At 35.2% G+C, this 7045-nt stretch overlaps 1 long non-coding RNA gene across 1 annotated transcript; it reads left to right on the top strand.

The window, feature by feature from the left end:
* Positions 1–5276: 5276 nt before the first annotated feature.
* LOC134200274 (uncharacterized) lies at positions 5277–5751 on the top strand. The gene is made up of 2 exons (XR_009975098.1): positions 5277–5416; positions 5500–5751. It is a non-coding gene; the product is annotated as an uncharacterized LOC134200274 (long non-coding RNA).
* Positions 5752–7045: the final 1294 nt, after the last annotated feature.

Here is a 7045-nt window from a genome sequence, read left to right as displayed (position 1 = left end):
TTAATTATTTTATAAAAAAAATTCAAGTTTCTCAAGTTTAATTACGAACTGAATTAAATTAGTGTTTCTTGTCCATAACAATTAGAAACAGCCTATACGGCTGATATTTATTCTTAAGATTTCGCTGTTTTTCTATTATTAAGCCGCTTGGGTTTCGTGTCGTAAATTTCTTGCCACTTTCTTTGCGTAATTACTGGTAGTAAGTAGGTCCTCTTGTGAGTCCGCACGGGTACCTACCACCACCCTGCCTATTTCTGCTGTGAAACAGTAATGCGTTTCGGTTTGAAGAGTGGGGCAGCCGTTGTACTGTAAAAACTGAGACCTTAGAACTCATGTCTTGAGGTTGGTGGCGGCATTTACGTTGTAACCACATCATTCGGCTGCTGATACACGATGAAACCGGCATGATGGAACAGTCATAGAATCTTGCAAAACATAACATTAATCTTTTGCGTCTTAATTTAAAAATTCTACTCTCCAATAACCTAAATATTTAGTGGCAGTATCAAGTCGACTGGATAAGTTTGAAGATCTAGTAACGGGGAGCAGGTTAATCCAAGAATATCTACTAGTACTTTTATAAATCTTTTCGCTATTAATATGTTTTTTGTTGTTGCTTAAATGGATGGACGAGCTCACAGCCCACCTGGTGCTAAGTGGTTACTGGAGCCCATAGACATCTACAACGTAAATGCGCCACCCATCTTGAGATATAAGTTCTAATGTCTCAGTATAGTTACAACGGCTGCTCCACACTTGCTGGTTCACGGCAGAAATAAGCAGGATGGTGGTACCTACCGAGCGGACTCACAAGAGGACCTGCCACCAGTAATACATATAGATGTACATGTATAAACACATAAGTTCACTACAAGGAATTTACACAAACAGCAAGACGTTCGATTAACTTGAATAAAGATTTAAAAACGTGTCAAGGATCGATGACACTAATTTAGGCCTAATATCCTAATGAAAAATAGTTTAAACAATTTTTGGTTTGACTTGTTATTAATTAATTGTTTTTTTTTTATTACTTAGATGGGTGGACGAGCTCACAGCCCACCTGGTGTTAAGTGGTTACTGGAGCCCATAGACATCTACAACGTTAATGCGCCACCCACCTTGATATATAAGTTCTAAGATCTCAGTATAGTTACAACGGCTGCCCCACCCTTCAAACCGAAACGCATTACTGCTTCACGGCGGAAATAGGCAGGGCGGTGGTACCTACCCGCGCGGACTCACAAGAGGTGGGAGGACTCACACCACCAGAAACTACGCAAATTATAATTTTGCGGGTTTCACTTTTATTACACGATGTTATTCCTTCACCGTGGAAGTCAATCGTAAACATTTGTTGAGTACGTAACTCATTAGAAAAATTGGTACCCGCCTGGGATTCGAACACAGGTGCATCGCTCAACACGAGTGCATCGGACGTCTTATCTCTTAGGCCACGACGACTTCCGAATGTATTATGTTTATTATCTAAACTATAGGTTTTATTGTCTTTATCGTTTACAGATTATTATTTGTACTAACGAAGCAAGCACCATCACCTTCAATTAGCGCAAACAAAATGTAATTTTTAAAACTACACATAAGCTGACTCCTAAAAACGCTTCGTGTCGAATAACGAAAAAGATGAAATAAGATCACAATAAACGCAATAGATATATTACAGACATTAATCAAATGGAAGGGTTTTTTGTGAGCGTAAATCTATATTAAAATTAACATGCCTTTTACTTATTTCTTAATTAAATTATCGATCAATCATTAGGACCTGCGTCGCTTTTAGTGACGATCGCATAATGAACTGGAAAAAAAAAGAATGCAACAACTAATAAAAACTTTATAAACCGGAATTTTGTGTCTCTTTGTAATTGTGTAAACAAATGACCCGAGACTTTAAAAATAAGAATATTTGTTGACGAAAATCAAGATTTAATAATATATAGAAACTTAAATAACACTACAATTTTACTGGTGGTAGGAGCTTTGGTGAGTCCGCGCGGGTAGGTACTACCACCCTGCCTATTTATGCCTTGAAGCAGTAATGCGTTTCGGAATGAAGGGTGGAGCAGCCGTTGTAACTATACTGAGGTCTTAGAACTTATATCTCAAGGTAGGTGGCGCATTTAGGTTGTAGATGTCTATGGGCTCCAGTAACCACTTAACACCAGGTGGGCTGTGAGCTCGTCCACCCATCTAAGCATATTTTTTTTTTAATAAAAAATATATAAAATAAGTTACATATTTGTAGCATTTCCGATCCAGGCGAAGGGGCAACGCAAAGCCGCCATCACGCGAAACACGTCTTGTCGGATCCCCCGGATCCACTCTCGGTGCTTTTAAGCTCTTCAAGCACAAGTCATCTGCATCGTCGAGCAAGAGTTCAACGAGCAAACTAATCCATAGACACAACCAACTTAATTTCCCTTCGGATCATCTCAGTGGGTCGCGATTCGGATCCGATGGTAGATTCGGCGAAGCATTACTCTTGTTAGGGCTTTTGTCAGCAAATTCTCTCAGGTTGAGCCTGTTAGCTGGAATAGCCCCTTAGGCTACCATCGAAAAGGTAGGGAAAAAATTGACACAAATATCCAAACAAAAAAGACTTTTGTAGCACTCTTTTATTTGTTTTCTTTTGAGAGCATCAGTAATATGTTATACAAAACAATAATAATTATTACTATAACAATATCTATACTTCTATACTAATATTATAAAGAGGAAAGATTTGTTTGTTTGTTTGTTTCGAATAGGCTCCGAAACTACTGGACCGATTTGAAAAATTATTTTTCCATTAGAAGCCGACATTGTCCCTGATGAACATAGGCTACTTTTTTTATTTTATTTTTTTGGTTTCATGTGTGTTTTAATGTTTCCGAAGCGAAGCGAGGGCGGGTCGCTAGTGTGGTATAAAAATAGAATACAAAAAATAAAAATGACTAACTTTGTTAATTTATATTAGTTTTAATTACTCACGTTGATGAATACATTATTTTAATTACATTACTGATTACGATAAAAATAAAACGAACAATAACACCAAATTACGTGTATCTAAATCTACAGTGAGACTAATCAGATAAAATAATTTTAATAACACGTATTAATTAGCACGCCATGCTAGGATACTGTATTAGTTAATAATGATTATTAATTATTAGTCGGAATACAAGTTTTGCAATCTTGTGGCTAAAACACTTTTACGGCTTAATGTCACAAATATTCGTGTTTTTTTTCTCTTCTGAATTACGAACACGGGAAAAGGAGTCCACGGCCCATCTTATATTGTACTCAAATCAATTAAAAAAAACATAACATCTCTGACGTACCCAGCCTTACATAACGAAATTTTTAAACTGTAAATTAAATACCTAAGCCCAGAAGAAAATGAATAATAATTTATGCACGTATGACATTACGTCACCTATATAATATTAATCGATGAGGAAGAAAGTCAACTCCAAATAAACAGTCAGGTCTAGTCAGAAAAAAAAAGAATAAGAAACCTTTTCGAAGATAAAAAGAGTTCATGTCTATGTCACATGGTTTCCGGTTCCTAAGATCTTATGAGAATGTATTTAGATTATTAAGTAAACTTTAGACTATTGGATAACTAGACTTTTATATTGAATGTGTTGAGTTCGTTCCTGAAGTCGAGACTGCATTAACGTAAAATGGAAAATAATATTCATTTATTAAACTTGGACTAAATTAGCTTGTCTTTTGAGTTAATAATACTCAGTAAACCAGCAATGTAACGAGAAGCAGCCTAATGACCCGACGTTCGCTCGACAAATTCCGCGCGTCAAACAACTTGAGTAAACACAATCTACAATACATTTTAAATCTTCTTGTGAGCCCGCACGGGAACCACCACCCCGCCTGTTGCTGCCGTGAAGCAGTGATGCGTTTCGGTTTGAAAGCTGGGGCAGCCGTTGTAACTATACTGAGACCTTAGAACTTATATCTCGAGGTGGGTGGCGCATTTACGTGGTAGATGTATATGGGCTCCAGTAACCACTTAACATCAGGTGGGCTGTGAGTCTTATATACTGCTACTGGTCTTATATAAGGCCAATCAGTCATCAGAGTCAAATCCTTGAGTTTGACAGTCATCTACTTGTCGCAGGTGACTCCAGTTAATTTTCTCCACTTTTGCCACGCTGCAGCTATTTTGTGTTGAATGTTGCAGTTGTTTCTAGATCCCAGATCTGTGCATACCACCCAGATATTAATGTAATAATATCTATTATCTTACCAATCCTATGTATAAAGACGACACTATGAACGCCCGCGAATGGGTACTGCAAACCCATCATTTTTGCCTTTATGCCCATGATTTACAAACTTCTGATGGCTCAAAGTGAGCCGCGATTTAACCATTTAATATATCATATTTATAATGCCAAATATCCGTGGGTCACCAATATAATAAATTACGTTAAAATGCCAACATTCAATATTATTATCATTTAAATAATCAGATAAAGAGATCTAGCAATCAATCTTGACAAGTAAATCATAAATAAATTATGTAAATTATTTTATAATACAACCTCATAGAACACGATAAGGATATGTAAAATGGAATGTTTTATAGAAAACGCGAGCTAATGTTTATGAATGTCATTTTTCCTTACACGGCTTCGAGAATGCAAATCATGCACTTAATAATGAATACGTTTTAAGTTAAATTTATTTTAGTTGGTCCAATAAAAGGTTTGATTTTGAAATCAAATTACTATTGTGTTAATATCAGACCAAATGGCCGAAAAGAAGAATAGGGTAAAACCTGGATAGATGCCACAGCGGGATAGATGCCTCATATTCTAAAAACCTAACTTCCCGCACTCGTGACAAAAAATTAATTGAATAAGTAGGAACCACAGTCACCCTATACCTTATGTACCATTTGACAATCGCGTGATGACGAAGTGTTTTCCTCGTGCATCAAATTTTCTCCGCGCGAAATTTCACGAACACGTCAAAGATTTAAAGGTTAGTATTTAGCGTAGTATAACTTTATAATTAGTCTAAAATTCCATTATATTTTTTACTACGTGAATATATTGGTTTATTGAGTCTGCATCTAGGTGTAAATAAATGCTATTATATTTATAATTTATTTACAAAAAAATTGGGCATCTATCCTTATCATAAAGGATAGTTGCCCTGATTTTTTGGGGTATAGGTGCCCTTAGGGGCAATCTATCCCTCCATACTCTGCTATTTCAGAATACAGCAGAAATATGCCACGAAAACATAAAACACAAACAAATGATTTACAGTTCAAGCAGCGAAGATGAAGACAATCCACTTAACTATAAAATGAAAGGAAATAAAACTATAGATTGGCCCCTAAAGAAATCTAAGGGATAACTAAGGGATACCTAAAACGCACGTAAAAATATCTGCATTGAATGTTTTGAAAACTATAAAAATACGAATTCGCAATCTGACTGGATTCAATGTTTAATGTTTCAGAACTAGCTTCATGAAACGTGTTTTTCAGAAATGATGTCGAAGATGTGGAAAATTAAAAGCACTATCCAGTTTAACTTCATATGGACAAAATAATAAAGATATCTTTATTGTGTTATTTTAATATAAAAAAATATGATTTTGCAATGTACACATTGGCACTTAATGTGAATATTTTATAAACAATTAAGAATTTATATTTTTGTTGAATAAATATTTGTAAAATTTTATTTAATAAAAAAATATGATAATGCATGTTGAAACTTAAAATTTTGTAGTTTAGTAAACAAACGCTTTAAAAATTTAATTATGACCATTTGTGTGATATGAGAATTATCTTCTAATTATAAACATTAAAAATACAAAAAAAAAAAAAAAAACTAAATATTTTGTATTATTATGACCCATGTTTCTTGGAGACAATTGCTTTAGGAATAGAACTTTTTAATATTTGGTTTTTTCGTTTACACGGTATAAAGGGCAACTATCCTGCACTGCAGGCATCTATCCTACTCAGTATTTTCTTGGTGGGGCAACTATCCATACAGGTAGGCATCTATCCTCCAAAAAAAGGTTCTACGAAAAACGAATTTCTGCAAAATCTGTATTTGATAGGTTAAAAAAAATGTATACTAATTAAACATAAAGGACTGAGCTAACTACATTAATAGAAATTATTCGTAAAAAATCAATATTTTTAAAATTACATGACTATTTCAAAAAGTGGGGCATCTATCTCGGCTTTACCCTATAGTGCAGCATGAGTAGACGCGGCGACCATTGTTAATGGAATACCCTCCTCTTAGTACTGCTCTTGAGTTGTGAGGTCTTTTTCGGAGGCGCTCGAGCAGCTGTTAGCAAATCCCACCCTGTCCTGGTGACCAGGAACTGGAAACGCTTCCAGGCCACCAGTAAAACTTCATTCATAAATAAAAACCCTCGCCTTAAAAATTTTATACACATCCCATGATTTAGCTTAAAATACTCTTTTTTATACATATCAAAACGAAGTCTCGTATTGGAAGACCCTATGTAATTATCAATACGAAATAATTCCTTTAATTGGCTTCGATTGCACTATGTCAGTAGAAGGTGATAAGGCCCGCATTGTCAAATCGTTACTGCAGCCCACAGACATCATAGCCGTCACGTGAAGTCGAACTGTATTATCGGATGCTCCAGCTTTCAAGTCAAAATGTATGATTAGTTTGCGGCCAAAATATACAAGATCACCCTCCAAAAGGTGCGGTCTTGCAAAATACCCTACCATCAAATAGATGACAATCCCGTATTAACCCGTTTACATATTTGATTGACAGCCAATAGAATAAAATACCGTATTTGTCTCCTTTTATTCTATTTAGACAACAAACAATACGAAATTTCAACTAAAAAGAAATCAGAATTCGGTCAAATAAAATGAGAATATAATCGATGTAGTCAAGATCAATGCAATTAAGGATGATAAGGATAACTTTATAACTAGTGCTCAGATTTGGAAAAAAATTAAACCGGACAGGTAAAGTATTAAGCTTTAAAAAAATAATCA

The sequence above is a fragment of the Bombyx mori genome, chromosome 15 (genome assembly GCF_030269925.1).
Source record: "Bombyx mori chromosome 15, ASM3026992v2".
Lineage (NCBI taxonomy): Eukaryota > Metazoa > Arthropoda > Insecta > Lepidoptera > Bombycidae > Bombyx > Bombyx mori.
Note: the sequence above shows the minus strand (reverse complement) of the source record. Positions and strands in the feature narration are given on the sequence as shown.